This window comes from Moschus berezovskii, chromosome 2, assembly GCF_049115385.1.
Source record: "Moschus berezovskii isolate FMDL1 chromosome 2, NW_MosBer_1.0, whole genome shotgun sequence".
NCBI lineage: Eukaryota > Metazoa > Chordata > Mammalia > Artiodactyla > Moschidae > Moschus > Moschus berezovskii.
In genome coordinates, this window is record NC_142461.1 from 19,182,086 (window position 1) to 19,207,312 (window position 25,227).

General features: G+C 40.1%; 1 pseudogene; it reads left to right on the top strand.

Annotated features, from left to right (window-relative positions):
- Positions 1-11,272: 11,272 nt before the first annotated feature.
- Positions 11,273-25,227, top strand: part of LOC129538582 (large ribosomal subunit protein eL8 pseudogene) — a 44,184-nt pseudogene continuing 30,229 nt past the window's right edge.

Below are 25,227 nucleotides of genomic sequence, written 5' to 3' on the forward strand. Positions count from 1 at the left end.
AAGTTCAACATCCCTTTTCTGACCCAAGCCATAGTTGGACTTTTCCCTTGTAGGCTGCAGTCCATGGGGTTGCTAAGAGTCTGACACGACTGAGCGACTTCACTTTCACTTTTCACTTTCATGCATTGGAGAAGGAAATGGCAACCCACTCCAGTGTTCTTGCCTGGAGAATCCCAGGGACACGGGAGCCTGGTGGGCTGTCGTCTCTGGGGTTGCACAGAGTCGGACATGACTGAAGCCACTGAGCAGCAGCAGCAGCATAAATTCTCTCAACCTTTGTGGATACAGTATGTCCCATGACTACTTGTCAATTTGTGCTTTTCATCTTTTTTTGTATATTTATAGGAATGTTTTACCCCCCTCCCCCAAAGAGAACAAATTCTCTAGTTTTATGGACAATCCCTTCTTTTTTTCTGTCTCATGAAACAATCTGTCTTCATTCATTTATTACACAAATATTTTAAGTGACTTCTCTGAGTCAGTCTATGTTCATGGGATAAATCAATAAATGGAATCAACAAAATCTCTTGCCCTCATGGATACTTCAGGTTAGTGCTATGCTGCGCTTAGTCACTCAGTTGTGTCCAACTCTGCAACCCCATGGACTGTAGCTAGCCAGGCTCTTCAGTCCACGGGGATTCTCTAGGCAAGAATACTAGAGTGGGTTGCCATGCCCTCCTGCAGGGGAATCTTCCCACCCCAGGTATCGAATCCAGGTATCCAGCATTGCAGGTGGATTATTTTCCTGTCTGAGCCACCAGGAAAACCCTTGCAAGAAGTAAGGGGAACAAATTTTGAACAATATACCTAAGAAATTAGCTAGCTGTGGCAGAGACTGTTAGCTGCCCACCAGAATTCTATTATCCATCTTTCCTGGGCAGCAAGGTGCCCTTGCAAATTTGCTTATATGGCTAAGTTCTTGCCCACATGATACATACAAAGTGGTGTGTGTCGTTTCTTGGCCAAGGTAGATACAGCCTTCCATATCCTCCTATATTTTATCTTCTGTTAATACATAAAAAGAGCAGGTCCCTAGCAGATAATGGAACCACGGAATAGAAGTAGCAAACCACTGAATTACAATTAAAAGGAAAAAACTTCCCTCTAATAAGGAATATTGCTCTGATCTGTTTCATGTGTGGCGTATAAAATTTATTTTATTGTGTTTGGCTCTTAGATACATTTGGCTTTACTTGTACTGCAGTCTGGTGGAGAAGGCAATGGCACCCCACTCCAGTACTCTTGCCTGGAAAATCAAATGGATGGAGGAACCTGGTAGGCTGCAGTCCATGGTGTCGCTGAGAGTCGGACATGACTGAGCGACTTCACTTTCACTTTTCACTTTCATGCATTGGAGAAAGAAATGGCAACCCACTCAAGTGTTCTTGCCTGGAGAATCCCAGGGACGGCGGAGCCTGGTGGGCTGCCGCCTATGGAGTCGCACAGAGTCGGACACGACTGAAGCGACTTAGCAGCAGCAGCAGCAATCTTGAAATTATTCATTACAAAGAGAAAAATGAACTGAAAAATAGAGCAAGGTCAATTGACATGGATTACCCAAAATGTGAGGTCATTGCTGTTTTAATAGAGTGGTTAGGGTAGGTCCCTTATTGGGAGGGTGTTATTTCGGTCTTGAAAGAAGGGAGGGAATTATTCAGGTTAATACCTTGAGGAAAAGCATTGCACTAATTTTAGCACAATGACTGTAAAGCAGGAGTGTACCTGGCGTGTTCAAGTCATACCTGGGAGATAGCTGGTGGTAAAGTTTTTATTCTGGGTAAAGTCAAAGCCAGTGTAGGGTTATAATCAGAGGAGTGAGATTGGTTTGAAAGGATCATTCTGGCAGCTTTGATGAGAAGAGCTGTAAGGATAGACCTAGTTGGGAGGTTATCACAGTAAACTGCTAGATGAGGGTTGATAAGGACTCAGTCTGTTTTGTTTTTTTTCTTTTTTGGACATTCCCTACAGCTTGCAGGATCTTAGTTTCCTCACCAGGGAACAAACACACACCCTTGGCAGTGAAAGCACAGAGTCCTAACTATAGGACCACCAGGGAATTCTCAGTAGGAATCAGCCTGGACTAAGGTTGGAGGTAGTGATAAATAACTAGATTTTGCATACATTTTTAGAGCAGGACCAACAGTATTTGCTTTAAATTTGAAATCAGGGTATAGACAAAGAGAAGAGGTTAGACAAGGATTTAGGCCTGATTAATGAAAGGTGTAGATGCAGCATCAGACTGAGATGAAGGAGTCACTGGAAGATGATGGGAAGAAATTCTGTTATGAAACTGTTAAAATTGAGGGGCCTGTTAGTCTTATGTTAGCATTGGATCATATGAAATTGCTGATATTCAAGCTGGTACAACTGTGAAAATGGCATTTTATATCATTGGACCTCATACAAGTCTGGAGTTTGGAAAAAAGTTCTGGAAATCATCAGTATAAAGGTAGTATTTCAAGCTATGTGACTAGATTAGATCACTATATAAGTCAGGGTTCAATCGAGAATCAGAAACCACACGAATGTTCTTAACAAGAAGGTGTATTATAAAGAGATGATAGCCAGGTATTAGAGAGCTGAAAAGACAGCAAGAAGACACAGTATCAGGAAATGGTTACCATTCCTTTGCTGGGAATGCAAAGGGAAGAGGTTGGGAGTAATTAAATGTAAAGTCTTGAAAGAGGGGTCCATGGCACTCAGACTTTTGAGGAGGTGGTGTCATTTGCCTGGTATTTCAGAAAGGACTGATCCTGATGATGTGGAGGGAACTCTAAAAACTGGGACAAATTGCTGTAGCTGGAATCAACTGCTCTTCCAGGGTCTGTCTCTTCAATGGCCGTTCATGTTTCTTCTCCCTAATTTTCCAGTTTACCTCTTACACCCCCATTGTGTGTGTGTGAATGTGTGTGTGTGTGTGTGCGCGCGCTCAGTCGTGTCTGACTCTTTGCCACCCTGTGGACTGTAGCTCGCCAGGCTCCTCTATCCATGGGATTTCCAAGGCAAGAATACTGGAGTGGGTTACTATTTCTTACTCCTGGGGACCTTCCTGACCCAGGGATCAAACCCGCATCTCCAGCATTGGCAGGCAGATTCTTTACTCCTGAGACACCTGGCAAGCCTCTTTCCCCCATTGGCAGAACCTAAATGGGACCAACTGGCAAAGGAGAACGCCTTCTGCAGAATCCCAAGCTCTGTATCACAAAGTTCAGTATAAAAGAATAGCTTGAAGGTGAGACCCAGGAACTAAATAACCAAAGAGTTAGTGTAGAGAGTGCCCCACACCGTGGGAGACTCCGTGTGAGAGATTAGGGAGGATGGGGGCAAAGGAAACATAGAAGGAACAGTCAGTGGGGTAGAAGGAAAACCAAATGTATGTCTGTCCTTGATATCTTGGTAAATAAACTGCTTCCAAGAAGAGCTGTTTCTCAACTGTATAAAATGTAAAAGGTCAAGTTGGCTTTAAACTAAGAATTTGTTGGCTTAGTGATATGTCATTGGTGACTTTGATTGAAGGGGTTTTAGTGGATCTATGAGGACAATAAAGAGTGATTTGGAATAGAAAAATTAGATATTTAAGTATATACAATAATATATAGAGAGTCTATAGAGTATATTGTATTATATATATGAAGTATGTACAATAATATATTAGATGTGTCTAAGTCACTTCTGTCATGTCTGACTCTGCGACCCTATGGACCATAGCCCTCCAGTCTCCTCTGTCCATGGGATTTTCCAGGCAAGAATACTGGAGTGGGTTGCCACTTTCTCCTCCAGGAGATCTTCCCAACTCAAGGATAGAACCTGGGTCCCTTATGTCTCCTGTATTGTCACATGGGTTCTTTACCACTAGCGCCACCTAGGAAGCCCCAGTGTATTAGATATTTAGCTATATTTTGGGGTTGCTGCAACCCCAAATGGAATGGAATCATATTTAGGGAAAGAAGTCAAGTAGAAAGATTTCTTTTTTTAAATAATGAAAAAAATGGTAGCATGTTTGAGTACTAATGGAATGATCAAGTGGAGAGGTAAAGAGAGATACCATAGAAAAGTAAGAGAACTCCTCCTAGAACAACATGCTTGGTACTGCAAGAAGAGATGGAATCAAGTGCCTGAGTTGGGGGATTTGCTTTAAGTAGGCTCATGGGTAGTTCATCTGTGATAACAGAATGGATGGTGAGTTCTTGAGGACAAATGCTGAAAAGCCTGCAGATGTGGTGGTGGAATCTGTCGACATTCTTTCCCAATTGCTTAAATGATTGCTTCAATTTTTCATGTCATCAACCGAGAGTGAAGAAGGCATAGAACATACGTGACAGTGAAGAGCAGCAGAGTCCTTGGACGAGGGCAAGGCTTTAGACACTAATTCCTGGAGCCTCAGCTTCTTCATCTGAAAAATATTAAAAAAAAAACCTTTTGCGATATAAGTGCTGTTAAATCCTCTTGCAATACAAAACAAATATGTAATACTGATGTCAAATATTATTAATGATAAAATATATACAAAACAAAGTGGAAACACTTTTTTAATACAAATATTATGGATATATATATATATATATATATATAAAATCTTTGGATTTTCCTATAAATACAGCAACATGAAAAATCATTTATCACTTTCCAATGAATATGCATTTCAAATTGACTTGTTTTACCTGCATTCTCTGGGAAGCTTTTCTAGCATTGTTTGGGTTAAAACTTAAATCATTACACTGAAAAGTCTTTGAAGTCAGAGGTATCTTGTTAGGTTTTCAGTATTAAATGACCTCACATATAGTAGGAGCGCAGTAAATATTTTGAAGTAATTTAATATATCAATTCTGGTTTGTTAAATAGTATTTATGAGAGAAAGGGAGGGAAAAAGTAGAGGAGGAACAAGAAAGAGAGAGAAAGGGAGAATTTGTCAGATAAAGTCAGATCCTAGATAGTATGAACATTTCTTTTCTGATGTGACAAAATCTATCCTTGTGTCCCTGAAGCTATTTTCAAGTCTAGTAACAACATGTCTGACAACTAAAGATACAGTGTTCTCTCTTCTTTGAGCCATCACTGGATTTAAATTAGATTTAAATTACAGGCACCCAGGGAATCCTGAATGAGTACTAGTGGGATGAATTAATATTTCAGGTTTAATTTTTTCATTTGAAACTTCTTCATGGAAGACACTGGCTCTTTGTACATGTGGGCCTTAAATAAGATGTTGAAAGAAATGGCAGCTGAGATTAATGAATAAGCAATCTCTGTTCAAGAACTAATCTGGGAGGACAGCATGACTGTTTTCATGTTTGGACCATGTTAAAGCTGTCTTTTCTGCTAATTGAAAATTAGCTCTCTGTCAATTACATGCTCAAAAGTTTGAGGCAATGGGACTTTTCGAATTAATTCATAATTCTTGCTCTTTTTCTTGTTAGACGTCCCAGATCATGGCCATACCAGGTCATCCTTTGGAATAAATAAGTTTTCTTCTGATCATTTTTTGAGGATTGGATAAAGAAACAGAGAAATTATTTGTAAGTCATCTGACTTATTGCATCGTGCTGTACAAAAATGCCAAATATCTTTTTTTAGCAACTCCATGAAGTACTATTTATTTATCATAAAATTCACCCATTTTAAGAGCAGGAGCCAATGAATCTTAGTAATTTTATAGAGTTGTACAACCATTGTTACAATCAATTTTCAAACATAACTGTCATCCCAGAAAAACCCCAAATTCCATTTGCAGTTGATCCTCATTCCCACCCTCAAGCCCAGGCAACCACTAATCTACTCTCTTTCTCTATAGATCTGCCTTTTCTAGACATATCGTGTAAATGAATCCTATACTACACAGGCTACTGTGTCAGGCTTTTTTCACCTAGCTTGTTTTTGTAGTCCGTCCATTCTTTAGAGGTCTTTCCATGTATAGCTGAGATTCTTAACAGACCTTTTCATAAAGACTTCACGTTGCTGTTCAGTCACTCACTCACATCTGACTCTTTGCTACTCTTATGGACTGCAGCGTGCCAGGCTCCTCTGTCCTTCCCTATCTCCCAGAGTTTTCTTCCATCCATGTCTATTGAGTCAGTGATGCTATCTAACCATCCCAGCCTCAGCTGCCTCCTTCTGTTGCCTTCAGTCTTTCCCAGCATCAAGGTCTTTTCACAGAGTCAGCTTTTTGCATCACGTGGCCGAAGTATTGGAGCTTCAGCATCAGTCCTTCCAATGAACATTCAGGGTTGATTTCCTTTAGGCTTGCCTGGGCTGATTTCAGCAGCACTTATTTTATTGTGATTCACAGTTTCCTTTGTAATTCAGTCATCCTCATTGGACTGCAAAGTTGTTGGGGCAGGGACCCTTTCATTCCTTGCAAACAATTGCAATTTAATTTGCTCTATTACTGGCATTCAATTAGTGCTTGTCAAGTTACTGAATGATGGAAAAGTTGATTTTTCACTTCTGCCCTTTGCTCCCTGTTGCAGATCGTTTGCTGGGAAGCAGTTTAGAAGATGGAATTTAGTGTGCAGATGTTTATTAGGGAGTATCCTTGGAAGGGAGGAGGAGGAAGTGGGGTTGGGTCCAGGGAGAATTGAGCTGGGATATATACTCTATGATAAACTTAGCCAAACCTACAGGGAGCTCTGAAGCTGGAATGGCCTGTCAGGGTTGTCCTATGTTAGGATGAAATGGCCCAGCCTTTGTAATTCTTTCTCATTAGTCAGTCACTGGACCTGGGCCAGTATGTGAAGGGTGTGGCCAGGACCCAGTGACTTTCTTTAGGACGTGACAGGATGTCCTTCATTATAGGGGACCTGAACTGTGCAATTCTGTGTTTATTGAGTTTCTACAAGTTATTTTCCCCTAAATGTTAGTTAAGGCAATATCATGATCATATTCTGCTAAATCGTCCAGATTTTCTATATCTGTTACAAAAATCACTGCAATATATGTTAAATTCTGCTGTACTGCTGAAATAGTATTTTTGTGTATAACAAATATTTTTTAAAGCTACATCAAGTTCTTGTCAGAAATGTTCAATAATTTCAGTGTAAAATTTAGAACAAATGAAGCTTAAAAGACAAACGGATTTTCTAATCATTTTCGAAATACCCTAAAATTATCCTGTTTCATCATTTTTGCTAGATAGTTCTTTCCCTGTCAACATATGTGGGAGAAGTTGTTTTAGATTATTGAAACTTGGGTGAATAATTTATCAAATTGTCAGCAGCTGTTTTTTTCTAACAGTAAATTTGAATGCATCAGTTGTCTTTCATTTTTCAAACTTTAAAAAGTTTTTAGAATGTACCGAAAACATATTCATGAAAGTTTTCCACAATGTATCCTGCAATATCAAATTGGGCTATGATGCTTTTGGTCTCCCTAAGTACAGTATCAGTGCTAAGAGAATTTTCCTCAACATTTAATATTTTATTTTCAAAAAATAAAATTTCCATTTGCTGGCACCCTACTGACCTTCTGGCTTTAAAACACATCTCTCTTTTTGGCATTCGCTACTAGAGTATTTGTAAGCCAAGAAGGGTTGGGCCCCTTTGTTTGGATTCACATTTTGAGTCTTCTGGGGATTACTGGTGGATCTCTTCTTGCTGCTGGCGCTCTCATTCTAAGGATGCTTTCCACATCCTAGGGTTCTTTACTGGGTATTTTCCAGGATGTGTACCTAACCAACGAGGAGAACTTTTGTTCTCTTTGGTGCCACCTCAGTGGTGATGCTGGCCATTTCTTATTTATTCCAAAGACTCCATAAGTTCTACCAACTTGAGAGACTAGTATGTGTAAGAAATTTTGTGTGCATTATCTTATATTAATTCTCAGATCAGCGTTCTTTTTGCCAAGTACTTCAGTTGTTCTTTAGATAAGAGAAACTTGAGGTTCACAGAAAGGTCAGGTAATTTATCCAGAGTTCTATAATAAGGAAATAACAGATCTCATACACCAAAGCTGAGGCCAACTCTCTAGTTATCATGTTCACAAAATTTGAGTTGAGCCAGTCAAGTTTTGTTACATTTGCTGGATCTTAAAATGCAAATGGCTGGGCAGCTTACACAGATGTGTGGGTCTGTCATAAGACTTCTCTAACTCTGGGTCTTATTAGAACATGCTGAATTAGCAGCCTCACAGAGTACTTGGTAAGTGGACTTGCTTCATAGTCATTATATATGAGTGTATGTTGCTTCCAGAATTCAAACAGTCCTTTAGATATCATGCCTCCTTCTTAGTGAAAAAAGATACTAGATGCAATAACTTGTCATCTAATATCCAACTTTGGAGGATGTATCTCAACTTGCCTCTGACCTCTAGAGCCCCAGGAATTTCGCTGAAGTGGCAGGCTGTTTAAATGTTGTTGGGTTTATTTCCCACTCTCTGGTATGCATGTGCTCCGCCAGGATATTTGTGCTCCCTCCCCGGCACCTTCAGTCAGCATGCCATCATCAGAATGAAGAATTGACGTCATCTCTTGTGCAGTGCAGGGTGATGACGTGTCTCTGGACTGGATTTTAACCCGGGGCTAGAGATCTGATGCATCCCCAGAGTAGTCCAGGGAAAGAGCATTACCGTCTTTGTCAGGTGCAAGCAAACTGCTTGTCAGAGTCTGTGTTAATACAGAGGATAAAAGCACTCAGACCAATAGCTGCATATTTTGTAATAGAGAAAAAACCACATCCAGAACATCATATTCAATTTTAGTTGTCATCTGATTAATTTTTCAGTAATCCATTTCATTCCTCTTACACATAGACTAACTGGGGTAATTGGGAAGTGGTTGGGAATCTCTGAAATTTTCCAGAAAAGCAGTTTTAATTTTGGTTTACTATTTTGACAGGCAGAGGCAGTTAGTTCTAGAGGCTTCCACATGGCTTTTCCTACAATAGCCCTCACTTTGTATGTCAGGGAAATGATATGGGGATTCTGCCAGTTGCTGAGAGTGTCTTTTCCAACATTGCTTTCCAGGACTCAAAAAATAACCATGCAGTGGGTTTAGGAACCCACGAGACCTGTTGTAAACTACATCATAGGCAAACTCCATTAATCACATGGATTTCATGAGCTCCTATCCTGGATCTTAATAGACCTTAATCTTATTTGACCTTAATCTTATTTGAGTCCCTAGGAATCAGCATCAGTTAAGCCTTGTAATTAAGTGTAGTCTAGTCAGTTAAGTCAGTGTCTAGTAATCCCCTCAGTTTCTGAGTATTTTCTTTTATTCAATTTACTGCTCTGTTAAATTACTCTGGGTCCCATTGGAGAGACTAAGAAGAAAATATACAGTGTAACATTTTGGCATTTTATCGTATATTTCTTTAAGGGAAGCCAGGCTTCCATTCAGCAGACTCTGAGCCAGTGAACTGGGTCACGTCTAGAAATTGGCTAAGATGTCTTGATTCTTTTGTGGTGATTCAAGTCAGATTTCTGTTCACAAGGGTAAGAGTTCATCACTTGGAGAAGTCAAGTAAAGCTTCTGTTCAGTTCAGTTCAGTCGCTCAGTTGTGTCTGACTCTTCATAACCCCATGGACTGCAGCACGCCAGGCTTCCCTGTCCATCACCAACTCCCGGAGCTTACTCAAACTCATGTCCATCGAGGCAGTGATGCCATCCAACCACGAGACTTAAACTGAAGAAAGCTTCCATAGACTATCTATGTATTTCTGTCCTAGGAATACCACCAATAACTTTGCAAATCAAACCATTCTGATTCCAGCTTCAGTCCTGGTACCTATTACAGGAACCATGCTTGTCCTGTCTCTATAAATTAAGCCCCATCCCTTGCATCCTGTCATTCTGGAATCCCATCACAAACCTTATTTTTATATCAATATCTCACTCTTTTTCCTAGCTTAAAGATATTATTCACTAGAAAACTTATCATGGATTTTGGCATTCTCCTCACAAATGTATTTCTCAAAACTCTGGTGAAGGGAAGTAACTTCTGGAATATCCTGGTTAAAGTTTAATCATGGTTAAAGTTTAAATAAGTAGATGATAATAATATTACTCTAACATTTTATTTCCCTAAGCTTTTAGCTAGCTTCTTAAAGCCCTTAGATACCTTTTCTAAACCTTGAGTATATCAAAGAATTTTGGGTACTTCACCTCATTTAGAAAAGGCCACTATTGTATTCAAGAAAAGCGTTAGATTCACTTTGCAACTCAAACTATCTCATTGCATCTAGACTCCCTGGATTGCATATCATATCAATTAATTCACCTGAATCCAATATTTTCAATTTTCTATCACAGTCTACCTTTAGGATCCATTCTCATATACATTTTTCAGGTTTCTTTCAACATAAAATAGTGGAAAGGTTACATTGTTTTCATGTTCATGAGACCACCAGCTAGCTCATTCCTATTTTGTTGGAGCCTGCTGGGACTTGAGTCTGGTTTAAGTCTTGAAACAATGAATGGTGATGAGGGTGAGTCTTGAGGATCATTAAGCTACCTGCAAGTCAGCTACATTAGGACAGCTTAATATGAATTTTTAGGTAAGAGGGGCTAATGTTCTCAGATAAAAAAGGAAAGACTGTTCCTCCTATCAAGCCTGGCCACGTGGATTTGGGTGTTGAAGGTATATCTTTATATAGCTCATTGTAATTTTCATGTACTACATTTCAATTTTCAGAATCTCATCCCTTTCCAGTTTCAATACAAGAGGCACCACAAGATGTGAATTTAGTCTGTCCACCAGTAGGATCATATATTAAATTTGTTTTATAGATATTGTGGCTGTATAGCTACAGGAGATGAAGAATTTATTTAGGAAAGTTATAGGAGAGCTCTGGTTCTTTATCTGAGCTGTGGCCTGGAGATTTTCAAATCCAAGCTCATCTTTTTCTTATTCTCCATTCATTGGCTCACTCAGAAGCCATCAACCAATCTTATAGTTTTATACTCTAATTACCAGTATTAATTTTAGCCCTTTTTATCTTTTAGAGATGAAAGCCTTCTATAGACTTTTCATTCCTGGTGACTAGAGGTGTTACGTTACAATCAAATTGCCTCTGTAGAGCATATGGCTTCCCATTTGCTACAGGACATAAGTCACTGCTATTTTTTATTTTGGAAGCTAGTTCTGTCAGATTCAGATTCAGATTCAGATTCTCATCCTTAAGTCTTTATTTCCCTGGAATCAACTCCATTACCAACAACCATATCAGTCAGGGTTTGGTCAGGGTAACAGAAACTTTTATCTGAATTCTGGACCTAGAATGTTTGTATAGAATTAGGAGGTTGTAGTACTGAGGGGAGAGCTGGAGTGGATGAGAGAGAATGATCATCAGCAAAACTGCTACTAAACTTCAGAGAGCAGCTGCAGAAGGTTGGGGATGTGACAGGTAGGAAACGTCTGAAGCAGTAGAGTGACATCTGACACCTTTGATACACACGTCAGGGACCACCCTAATGCTCATGTCTGGACACACATCTGACCATTCCACCTTCCCAGAATAATTGATTCTGGTGCATTTCTTATTTTTATTTATTTATTTTTTAATTTGAATATAGTTATTTTTCAAAGTTGTGTTTGTTTCAGGTGTACAGCAAAGTGATTCAGTGATGTGTATGCATATATTCATTCTTTTTCAGATTATTTTCCCTTTTATGTTATTACAATTCATTGAGTGTAGCTCCCTGTGCTATACAGTAGGTCCTTGTTTGTTATCTATTATTTATATATGATGATGATGATGAAAGTCACTTCAGTTGTGTCCGACTCTTTGCGACCCTGTGGACAGTAAGTAGCTTGCCAGGCTCCTCTGTCCATGGAATTGTCCAGGCAAGAATACTGGAGTGGGTAGCCGTCCCCTTCTCCAGGGGAGAGAACAGGTGGATTGCCGTTTCCAACCCAGGTCTGCCACATTGCAGGCAGATTCTTTACCATCTGAGCCACCAGGGTGTATGTGTTAATCTTAAACTCCTAATGTATCTCCCACCCTGCTTTCCTCTTTGGTAACTATATGTTTGTTTTCTATGTCTGTGGCTCAGGTACATTTCTGATTTCCAAATCTCATGTGATGTCAAGCTCTAACTTATACCACACAGGATAGATGACCTTGGAGAACATAACTCTTGACCTTAAATGAGAATAGTAGTGGTGCTGTGAGTTGACAGTAGAAAATCCTGTATGATGTCTGAAACTAACAAATAAAAGAAATAGAAGGAATATGAAAGTGTTACTTGAAAGAGATAGCAAGAGGCTGGGTCTGATTTCCTTAACAGAGTGCTGAATTGGAGTAGAATGGAATCTGACAAAATACGGCTGAATCCCTTCACCGTTCACCTGAAGCTATCACAGCACTGTTAATCAGCTACATTCCTATACGAAATGGTTTGGCGTTAAAAAATAAATAAGTACAATTTAAAAACCTAAAACTCTTTAAAAAAAGATGCAGCTATTTATCTTATAAAATTATTTATCTATTAATACCATTTGGCTTTTTAAAGAATATGAAAATATTACTTTAATTACAAATGAAATCTAAGGCAATATTGTTATGGGAATATCATTATTCAGGTAAATTAGAGGATGCTGTGCAGATTAAAAAGTTCCTATATATATTTGGGCTTCCCTGGTGGCTCAGAGGTAAAAGAATCTGCCTGTTGATGCAGAAGATTCAGGTTCACAGGTTCGATTCCTGGGTCAGGAAGCTCTACTGGAGAAGGAAATGGTAACCCACTCCAGTATTCTTGCCTGGAAAATCCCATGGACAGAGGAGCCTGGCAACCTAGCGTCCATGGGGTTGCAAAGAGTTGGACATGATTTAGTGATGAAACAGCAACAACAATGTAGATTTAAAATGATTTTATGACTCTTTCAAAAGAAATGGAGCATTCTGATTGGTTGCACTACTATATTTAGTCAAACTTGTCCTTCTTGAACCTGGAAGAGATCTAATTGCCCTCCAATGGCCCACATACTAACATGGGACACACTGCATATCACAGGTATTAGTTTCTTTCTGTGACGCCAAGGCCTGAATAGGCAGCTCTTTGGGGCAAAAGCTCAGGTGTCAATTTTACCAAGAACATGAACTTCGCTGCCTGCTCCCAGGGTTGGGTAGAGAAGTGTGATTTCTGCTTTCCATGGCAAAGTTTGGACCTGGTTTCTTTGGAAGTTCCAGCAAGGCCAATGTTATTTAGATGGAGATTAAGTGTTAAATGTGACTGTCAGCTGGAGGTTTTGTTGGAAATCAAAACAGGGAGAACTTGGCTTTGTATGTCGAGGATATACAAAGAACTGTATGCAAACGTATTTAGACTCTTAAAGGATAACTGTCAAAGCTTGGAAAATCTTTTGCTTAAACTTTCTTTTGGAAGAAGTGATGTTTGGAATGGAACTTATTGAGTTTTATTGTTGCTGAAGATTTGTCTCTACGTATTAACCAAAAGTGGTCCATCCCAGAAATTAGAAGTTTTCCAGAGAAGCAGAATTGCATAACTTATTAAACATGCATGCTTTGGAAGCAGATTCTTCTAGTTCAGGTCCTTGTTCTGTCTTTTGCTAGCTAAATTTCTCCTGAATCATGCTATTTAATCATCGGTCTCTCCTGACTAAAATGAAATTGAGACTCCCTACCTCACAGTTTAGGAAAATTCAAAGAACTGATGATGCATATACAACGCTTAACGAAGTTTCCAGTGCGTAAAATATTAGTTATCATGCGTATGAATAGATTTAGACTATTTTTTTTTCAAAATATATCACAAAAGCATGTTTATACAACATCAGGAAGTTGTATGTGTGTACAGTTGAGAACTTAGGAAATTTCAAGTCATGGCATGACAATATTCAGACTTTTATCTCTTGGTGCTCTTTGAAGGGTAGATGATTAGAAACACTGTACAGCTGTTGAAAGGCATACATAAAATTATGTAAATAAAATATTTCTGCAGAGACTGTAAAAAATGTAAACAGATATTGCAGAGTTGCAGTCTAGGAGAGCTCTAATGGACAATTGTTTTAGCATCCTTTTGTCCCAAGGCACTGAGAGAAGACCGCCAGGCTCAAAGAATGCTTCAAACAAAGGTTACTCTTATTATCATCATTATCGGACAAAATAAAACAAGAGCAAGAATAAATGTCAGAGTTCTCTTAGTGCAAGTTTTTAATTTTATTGATAAGCATATGAGACTTACTCAAGGTCACAAAGGTATCATTCCATGATTCTGTAATGGACGAAGGACTCCCCTTTTCCCTCTAGTTGATGATAGCCTACTGTTAGTTTGTTAGGGATGCTGTAACAGAGTATTACAGAGTAGGGGGAATAGACAACAGAAGTGGATTTTCTCATACTTCTGGAGGCTGGAAATCTAAAGTCAAGGTGGTGACTGGGTTGGCGTCCTCCTGCAACTTCTCTCTTTGGCTTGCAGATGGATGCTTTTTACTGTGTCCTCACATGGGTATTCCGAAGTACACACGTGTCAGTATTATCTCTTCCCCTACCTACAAGGTCACTGGACCCTAGTAGATTAGGGCCCCACCCTGATAATTTAACCTTAACTACCTCTTTAAAGGGGGTTAAGTTTTCAACATATAAATTTGTGTGGGAGAACACAACTCAGTCCATAATGCCTATCCATGAAAATATGCTTTTCCAATATTGTTTTGATATTTTTCTAAGTTGAAACTTTGCTGGCTATGTCTGTGTCTAGATCTATAGACCACATATGTAAAAGGTCATCCCAACTTGGCCCTCAACCTTCAGGACCAGGTCAATCTGCCAAATAGAATAAACAGAAACCATACTTTCATAACAATTAAAAATGTTAGTTCAATTGTAAATCATCAGCAACTTTGTTATATTTGAATAAGAAATGCACTCCAGATTAAATGGTTGTTAATTATATTTCTTATCAAGACTTTATTTTGAAACTAGTTTAAGAGCAGTGATGAATGTTTCTGCATAAGTGTTTTCTGCATTTTTAAAGTTTAGTTTTCCAGGAAGAGTCTTTATCAGAAAAGAACAAATCTGGATGGGTAGCATGCTCGGCAGGATTTCAGTAAGTATAGCTGTAGATGGAGACAAACCACAGAGATGCACATGGGCAAATGTAGAGACAGGGATAAAGATAGAATGGATACAGATATTTCTGTGTAAGGCTACACTTTTTTTTTTTTTTTTTGGTGTAACAAAACATTTTATTCTCATTCATGAACCTGTATGAAGGCAAATCCATTTCTTTTTCACAAACTTATGTCCATATTATGGACTTCCCTGATAGCTCAGCTCGTAAAGAATCTGCCTGCAATGAAGGAAACTCTGATTCATTTCCTGGGTTGGGAAGATCCCCTGGAGAAGGGAAAGACTACCCATTCCAATATTCTCGGGCTTCCCTTGTGGGTCCGCTGGTAAAGAATTCACCTGCAATGCTGGAGACCTGGGTTAGATCCCTGGGTTGGGAAGATTCCCTGGAGAAGGGAAAAGCTACCCACCCACTCTAGTATTCTGGCCTGGAGAACTCCATGGACCGTATAGTCCGTGGGGTCGCAAAGAGTCGGACACAACTCAATGACTTTCACTACTCACTACTACTATGTCCTTAGTATAAGACAAACCATTTACAAAGCCTAGTGAGGGCGCAGAGATTTCAGGCTCACTTAAAAGGAAATCCATGTAAAGGGTTTAACTGCTAGAAACTGCTTTCTTGCCTAAAAGAATACAACAAGTATTTTCCATAAATGTTATAATTATTTTATATTGTAGTGGAAATGCAGAGCATTTTGGTGACTTGATCAGAGCTGACATTTGAGGGCAGATGTCCCCAGGAACAAGGCTGCCTCCAAAGGTAGGGCTGCTTCTCCTACAATGCTTGGCTTCCTTTTGTAGAACAGGAAACTGAAGCCCAGAGAGATGAGTGCTGTTTAAAAATTCAACTGATGAGGAAGTGGTAGAAATGAAATGAAAGATAGGGAGCTTTATTCTCATTGAATGAGATAGAATACAGACTACTCAATGTTTGGCATTGTTGTTTTTCTTAACTACTAGGGGTATAAAACACCAAGATCTATCATGATAAACATTACTTGGACTTACACACTCCCACCTCTAGCAGGCTTGCACCATCCTATGGAGAATGAGAATGTGTAAAGGTAGCTGGTACACACGTGGTAGCCAGCAAGCAAGTGGTAACTCAGTTATGAGAGAGACCTGACTTGACTGTGGCCCATAATGCAGATCTCCATATTGGCTTAGAGTCCCACCTAGGCTATAAATTACTACTTATTTCTCACATCAGTTCAGTTCAGTTGCTCAGTCGTGTCCGACTCTTTGTGACCCCATGAACTGCAGCACGCCAGGCCTCCCTGTGCATCACTAACTCCCAGAGTTCACCCAAACCCAAGTCCATCAAGTCAGTGATGCCATCCAACCATCTCATCCTCTGTCATCCCCTTCTCCTCCTGCCCTCAATCTTCCCCGGAATCAGGGTCTTTTCCAATGAGTCAGCTCTTCGCATCAGGTGGTCAAAGTATTAGAGTTTCAGCTTCAACATCAGTCCCTCCAATGAACACCCAGGACTGATCTCCTTTTGGATGGACTGGTTGGATCTCCTTGCAGTCAAAGGGACTCTCAAGAGTCTTCTGCAACAACACAGTTCAAAAGCATCAATTCTTTGGTGCTCAGCTTTCTTTATAGTCCAACTCTTACATCAATATGTGACCACTGGAAAAACCATAGCCTTGACTAGACAGATCTTTTTTTCTCAAAGTAATGTCTCTGCTTTTTAATATGCTGTCTAGGTTGGTCATAACTTTCCTTCCAAGGAGTAAGTGTCTTTTAATTTTGTAGCTGCAATCACCATAATCTAAATTTATTCCATTGAAAATAAGGTTCTGAGAAGGTATTTCAGAACTGGAAATTATTTGTCTATGTTGAATATTCTGGACATTTTCTTGTACAGAACTGCCAGGCGGTTGGTACAGAGCTTTGCTTCTCTCCTTGTTTATCAGATGCCACTACAATGTAAAATCAAAACTAAATTCTTGGGACTTCTGTGGTGGTCCAGTGGTTAGGACTCCATGCTTCCACCACAGGGGGCACGGGTTTGATCCCTGATCAGGGAACTAAGATCCCACAAACTGCACAGTGTGGCCAAAAACCTACCAACAAACAAGTTCTTCATGTCTTTTACACAAGTTCTTTCATTTCCTGAAATGAAATGATACAATTTAGTGTCATTGATGCTTTTTTTTTCAGTCATAAAAGACAGATTTTTGTTGCCTAGGTGAACAGTGAGAGAAAAGAAAGAACCATGGACAATCTGTGATCACCTAACGACACATTTTATCCCTTGGGTTTAACCTTCTACAGTAAGACATGACTCAGAAAGGCAGTTTTTCACAAAGAACTGTAACTGGTTTTATTTTTTTTTCCTTCAAATTTTTATTTCTTTTTCTCTGAGCCATTTACCCTCTGTTGGAGAAGATGGAGGGTATAAGATTGTCACAAGACAGTTTAGTAGTTGGAAGGAGAGTTCTAGATTGTCTGTAAATGGGGAAAAGTGAGCATCCATACAGTGACTGGTCAGCTGAAGTTGGACATGATTTTACACTCTCTGCTCTTTGCTTCTCTGCACAAGCCATGCAGTATTTAGATGCTAACGTGATATCAGCATTTTCTTTACCATTGAGACAAAAGAAACCCTAAAGAGGTATTTCTAAGCCTGCACATGAGTTTCCATAGCAATCTTTGGCTAGGAATTAAATTAGGATAGAGAATTCTTTAACATAACTTTAAAAATCTCAACTAACCTACAGCTACAGGTTTTGCCTAACATTCCAGGTTCCTATGCAATATTGCTCTTTACAGCATCGGACCTTGCTTCTATCACCAGTCACATCCACAACTGGGTATTGGTTTTGCTTTGGCTCCATCCCTTCATTCTTCCTGGAGTTATTTCTCCACTGATCTCCAGTAGCATACTGGGCACCTACCGACCTGGGGAATTCCTCATTCACTATCCTATCATTTTGCATTTTGATACTGTTCATGGAGTTCTCAAGGCAAGTATACTGAAGTGGTTTGCCATTCCTTTCTCCAGTGGACCACATTCTGTCAGACCTCTCCACCATGACCCACCCGTCTTGGGTGGCCCACACGGCATGGCTTAGTTTCACTGAGTTAGACAGGGCTGTGGTCCATGTGATCAGATAGACTAGTTTCCTGTGATTAAAATTTCAGTGTGTCTGCCCTCTGATGCCCCCTCGCAATACCTACTGTCTTATTTGGGTTTCTCTAACCTTGGTCGACGAGTTGACTCACTGGAAAAGACTCTGATGCTGGGAGAGATTGGGGGTGGGAGGAGACAGGGACGACAGAGAATGAGATGGCTGGATGGAATCACCAGCTCCATGGACATGAGTTTGAGTGAACTCCAGGAGTTGGTGATGGACAGGGAGGCCTGGAGTGCTGTGATTCATGGGGTCGCAAAGAATCGGACACAACTGAGCGACTGAACTGAACCGAACCTTGGTCGTGGGATATCCCTTCACAGCTGCTCCAGCAAAGCACAGCCGCTGCACCTTAACTTGGACAAGGGGTATCTTCTCAAAGCCGCCTCTCCTGACCTTGAACGTGGAGTAGCTCCTCTCGGTCCTCCTGCGCCCACGCAGCCACCGCCTCCTGGACGTGGGGTAGCTCCTCTCAGCCGCCGGCCCTGGCCTCCGACGTGGAGTAGCTCTTCTCGGCAGCGCCTCTGCAGTTCTCCGGTTCTGCGGTTCTGCCTCCGCGCTTCTCCGGTTGCACCGGAGGCAGCGACTCGCGTCTGAAAGAGATGGGAATACCAGACCACCTGACCTGCCTCTTGAGAAACCTGTATGCAGCTCCGGAAGCAACAGTTAGAACTGGGCATGGAACAACAGACTGGTTCCAAATAGGAAAAGGAGTACATCAAAGCGGTATATTGTCACCCTCCTTATTTAACTTATATGCAGAGTACATCATGAGGAACGCTGGGTTGGAAGAAGCACAAGCTGGAATCAAGATTGCTGGGAGAAATATCAATAATCTCAGATATGCAGATGACACCACCCTTATGGCAGAAAGTGAAGAGGAACTCAAAAGCCTCTTGATGAAAGTGAAAGAGGAGAGTGAAAAGGTTGGCTTGAAGCTCAACATTCAGAAAACGAAGATCATGGCATCTGGTCCCATCACTTCATGGGAAATAGATGGGGAAACATTGGAAACAGTGTCAGACTTTATTTTTGGGGGCTCCAAAATCACTGCAGATGCTGATTGCAGCCATGAAATTAAAAGACACTTACTCCTTGGAAGGAAAGTTATGACCAACCTAGATAGTATATTAAAAAGCAGAGACATTACTTTGCCAACAAAGGTCTGTCTAGTCAAGGCTATGGTTTTTCCCGTGGTCATGTAGGGATGTGAGAGTTGGACTGTGAAGAAGGCTGATCGCCAAAGAATTGATGCTTTTGAACTGTGGTGCTGGAGAAGACTCTTGAGAGTCCCTTGGACTGCAAGGAGATCCAACCAGTCCATTCTAAAGGAGATCAATCCTGGGTGTTCATTGGAAGGACTGATGCTAAAGCTGAAACTCCAATACTTTGGGCACCTCATGCGACGAGTTGACTCATTGGAAAAGAGTATGATGCTGGGAAGGATTGGGGGCAGGAGGAGAAGGGGACGACAGAGAATGAGATGGCTGGATGGCATCACCGACTCGATGGGCATGAGTTTGAGTGAACTCTGGGAGTTGGTGATGGACAGGGAAGCCTGGCGTGCTGTGATTCATGGGGTCGCAAAGAGTCGGACATGATTGAGTGACTGAACTGAACTGACTGAAGGAACCCTCCATAACGATGCTCACAGCCCACTTCTTATCCCTTATATATATCTGGGGACATAAATTTTTGCCCTTGGCTATAATACCATGTACCACAATCCACAAGGATAATATTCCTGATCACTCCCAGTGGAAAAAATAATTCTTGTTTTTGTTTTAATGTGGGACACTAAATTTAATATATTGTATGCATTTTGGTGATGGACAGGGAGGCCTGGCATGCTGTGATTCATGGGGTCGCGGAGAGTCGGACACGACTGAGCGACTGAACTGAACTGAATTGATGCATTAAATCTGGGCTTCCCAGGTGGCTCAGTGGGTAAAAAATCTGCCTGCGATGCAGAAGATGCAGGAGATGAGGGTTCGATCTCTGAGTGGGGAAGATCCCCTGGAAGTGGGCATGGCAACCCACTCCAGTATTCTTGAATGGAGAATCCCTGGTGGGCTACAGTGCATAGTGTCACAAAAAGTCGGGCATGGCTGAAGCCACTGACCACGCATGCATGCATGCATTAAATCTAGCCTTTGTCTTTAGCATAAATCGCTATTTTAAGAAAGCTGTATTTCCTTTTTCCTTTTAAAATAATAGCTGAACCTGTTATCTAAGATCCTTATGCTCTAAATACATTATCTAATTGACTTTCTACTGAATTGGAATTCAGAAGGTCTAACTTTTATTCCTTGCTCTGTCTCTTATTCTATGCCTAAAGGCCAAAGATTTAACTTTTCTGACCTCTGCTTCCTTATTTTACAAAGTGAAAGTTTGATGAGTTGAATACTTGTGTCCTCTAAAGCTGTAATTCTAGAATCCTAGTAACTTAGTAATTGTGTTCAATTACTGAAAGAGTAATTTCACTATTGCCACCATTGTATTGTTTGGAAAATTGCTTCATTTTTGCCCCCTTTGGTTTCCACATCCATGCTTTGGGCTTCATTAGCAACATGTGTAGCTCATTGAGAGATCAGTTTATTCTGGTCTAAGTACTTGACCATTTCTTTCTTAGTATGTTAGAAGTCTTTCATTGTGGGAAAAAAATATGCAGGGATAGGAATCATATAGTGCAATAATCTCTGTTAAGTACCTTTACTTGAAAAATAAGTTGTGGTTCTGGGACTTCCCTGGAGGTCCAGAGGTTAAGACTCCCCACTTGCAAAGCAGAGGGTGCAGGTTCGATCCCTGGTCAGGGAAGTAAGATCCTACACACTGTGCAGTGTGGCAAATAAATAAATAATTTCTCACTATAGTCTGATAAAATAGGTAGTTTTTTAAAAAGTAAAAACAATGTGGAGAAAATAGCTTTATTGAGATATAATTTAATGCCACATATAATCTATAAGTCACCCTTGTAAAGTCTACAAGTGAATGTTTAAAGTGTATTCACAGAGGTTTGTCTCCATTACCACACTCAGTTTTAGAACATACCATCACCTCAAAAAGAAACCGCATACCCATTTAGTAATCACCCTCATTTTCCTCATATCGCTTGATCCCCATCCCTCAGTTCAGTTCAGTCACTCAGTTTAAAACAACCACTAATCTCCTTTTGTGTCCCTGGGTTTGCTACATTTCCTATAAATGACATCATGCAGTATGTGACCCTGTGACTGACTGCTTTCATTTAGCATGATATCTCCAAGGTTTACCCGTATTATGGCATGAATCAGTATTTTATTTCTTTTTATTACCAAATATTGTTGAATCATATGGATATACCATATGGATAAATGATATATCCATTTATCTATTTATCTGCTGGTGCTCATTAGGACTGTTTTCATTTCTGGCTATTAAGAATAATACTGCTGCTGCTGCTAAGTCTCTTAAGTCGTGTATGACTCTGTGTGACCCCAGAGACGGCAGCCCACCAGGCTTCCCTGTCACTGGGATTCTCCAGGCAAGAACACTGGAGTGGGTTGCCATTTCCTTCTCCAGTGCATGAAAGTGAAAAGTGAAAGTGAAGTCGCTCAGTGATGTCCGACTCTTCACAACCCCACGGACTGCAGCCTACCAGGCTCCTCCGCCCATGGGATTTTCCAGGCAAGAGTACTTGAGTGGGTTGCCATTGCTTTCTCAGAATAATGCTGCTATGAACATACAAATGTGTTTCTGTGTGGACGTCTTTTATTTTTCTCAGATACCTGGAAGTGAAACTGTTAGGTCATATTATAACTCTATGTTTAACATATTTTTCTTGGCCATGCCATGGATTATGTGGGATCTTGGTTCCCTGACCAGGGATCAAACCCCAAACTCATGCATTGGAAACATGGAGTCTTAACCACTGGACTGCCAGGGAGGTCCCCTCTATGTCTAACATTTTGAGGAATTACTAGACTATTTCCAAAGAAGTTGCCCCATTTTACATTCCTACCAAAAGTGTGTGAGGGTTCTGATACTCCACTTCCTTGACAACACTTGCTATTGTCCATCTTTTTGATAATAACCACTCCCCCAGTGTAAAGTGGCATCTCATTATGGTTTTGATTTGTGTTTCCTTAATATGAATAATATTGAGAATATTTCCATGTGATTGTTGGCTATTTGTAAATCTTCTTTAGAGAAATGTCTATTCAGATTCTTTATTCATTTTCAAATGGGTTATCTTTTTAGTATTGGGTTGTAAGAGTTCTTTATATATTCAACATACAAGTCTCTTATCAGATGTTAATTTGAAAATATTTTAGACTAAAGATTGTCTTATCATTTTGGTGATGATATACTTGCAATAACAAAAATGTTTAATTTTGATGATGTTTTCATCTGTCTTTCCATTTGTTGCTTGTCCATTTGATATCATATCTAAGAGACCATTGTTCAAAGATTTATACCTATGGAGAACTCCTACCCTTGATAGAAACATTAAAAAACATCTCTAGAATAATTCAGAGTTCCAGAAACTGACAAACTAAACACACAAGTTGACAAACAATTTAGAGCAGTTTTGACAGAAGGACAGCTGGCCACTTGGGAAATTTTTGTATCCGTAGGCCATATGACACTTTGGCCATTCCCTCTGTCACATCATTAGGCCAGATTGCAAAAACACATTAAAGATGTAAGTGCTTAATTATTTGGGGAACAACTTATCTCCTAAGGAATATAAGCCAGTTGGAAATCATGCTGAGCTCAAAATTCATAAAGCGGGTGTCTTGTTATTTCTCTGTGATTGGTTCATACTGAGAGTCTTTATAACAGTTTCTAACACTTACTGCATATTTTTTAAAAACTCAATCAACTGATGAACAGCTGGATGCTCATTTAATCCTGTCTGCTCTCCTGAAATCTCTTAGACTTCTGTAAAGTGATAACCTATTAATTCAAATTCCTGACGTTATATCTCATGGTGCTTTATATTACCTAGACCCAATGAAATACTCTGAATAAAAATCAAAGTTGCTTTCTATTTTACAAGTATTGAGGCATTTCTTCCTAGTTGCAAATATATGCTTTGATACCTTAAAAGCCCAAAATGGATTTTCTTTACTCTAAAACATTATTATAACATTGAAGAGACAACCAAGTATTTCCTTATGGTACCATCTGAACAAAATATTTCATTTGGCACTTCTCTTCCACTCTTTGCTTTATAGCTGTATAGTTTACTTATTATAACCACAATGAACATATTATTTTCAAATAGTATTTTAGGATAGTCTTTCCAGTACACCTGAGCAAGGAGAAGGTATATCTACGTGGGTTCAGAGTTACAGATTTGCTAAGTGACTTTGCTCAAGGCAGCAACGTCCTATTTTTTGAGAGAGCTGTCTGATGACCTCATTTCCCCTCTGCATTGCTGACGGTGAACTTCACACACCTTCAGGCTACCATCCCTATTCGTGCTGAATTTTCTGCCCGCCCACCATTTCACAAACAGGGAAAGTGTCGGCCCTGCTCTTCCCTTGGGCTGTGCTATTCAGCCCCTGGCCACTTCTCAGATTTCTTCTCACACAGCTCCCACGAAGCTGGCTCTGCCCCAGGCACCACGGCCAGGAGCTTTCTTTTCTCAGAGCTTGTACTCACTGTCCCTTCCACTGGGAACACTCTGTGCCTGGATCTTGTGCGTTTGGCTCCTTCTTAAGCTTCGTCTCAGCTGGACATTATCTCAGGGAGAGCTGACCATCCTAATCGAGAGTCCCTCTCCCTCCCCTTTGCCCCCACATCACATCACTAGGCTTGTTTTCTTCCTGGTGCTTATTATTGTCAACAAGAACCTATCATCTAAAATCTGATATTTACTTGGACTTACTTGTTTATTGTCCCATCCCCTTCTGCTGACAAGTTAATATTTCATGAAGTGGGAATCAAGTCTGTCTTCTTCTCCATTATAAACCAGTACTTCTTAGCACACTTGGCACAGTAAGCCCTCCGTAAATATTTACTGAATGAAGAAATGAGTAAAAGGGTATGTTTAAGCACAGCTTTCCTGCCCCCCTTTCCCTTACTTTCCCTTCTGAACTGCATGAGAGCAGCTTACTTCGGTTTCTGCGTTGTTATAGGTGTGAAAAAACAACCAAAACAAGAAAACATTGGAAATACATGGATGGTGGGAAGGGAGGTTAACAAGTATTGTAATGTCTTTGAGGAGAAGTTCTCATGTTACAAGTGACCAAAAAACATTTCCTTGAGACATATTTAATATACCTTTAATCAGGCAAAATGGCAGTGTAATGGTAACTTGATAGATGGGTGATTTGCTTCAATACTGCTTGTGGTATAATGCTCTCTTTTGATATCATTCGGTGCATCTTCTGCCTGTGTTGGAGCCTAGAAACATTATCTGGTGATAAAAAAAAAAGAAAGCATTTTAGTACTTTGATTGTGAATCTGATGCAGAAATAAACAAAGACCAGCTGTGACTGGGTTTGAATGGAACTGAGGCGCTGAGAGAAAGTAGGTGCTTTGTGTATCGAAAAACTTTAGGTGAAGAGCTATTTTATTCTGAGACTGAGTCTCATGAACAATTGAATTGTCACTTCTGTACCAATCTAATCCTCAAACTGTATAGTTGAATATGTTGTCATCCTAGATCAATCAGATCTCTCAGAAAATAAATTAAAAAATGGAAGAAAGTTGGCCTGGCCAAATAAACTGAAAAGAGACTCCAAAGTAAAATCTTTTTTCTTAGAAAAACCATTGTTCTCCTTCCCTCCCCCCGGGGACACGACTGACTGCCCTTTAAACAAAACAATCATTTTGGCATTCACCTCAGGAGTTCCTCCTAGCACTGAATATTATCCCCCTATCATCCTGTAAGCCTGTTCTGCTGTCCTATTCAGGTTCTTCACCAGGATGAGGGACCGGTTGTCAGAGAGTTCTGCAGGTGTCTATTTCATCTTTCATTTCAAGGTGGGAAATCCTTGGCAACAGGGAGCTCCCTGCTGTGATCGAAAAATAAAATGACAAATTATAGGTCTACATGTGAGGCTCT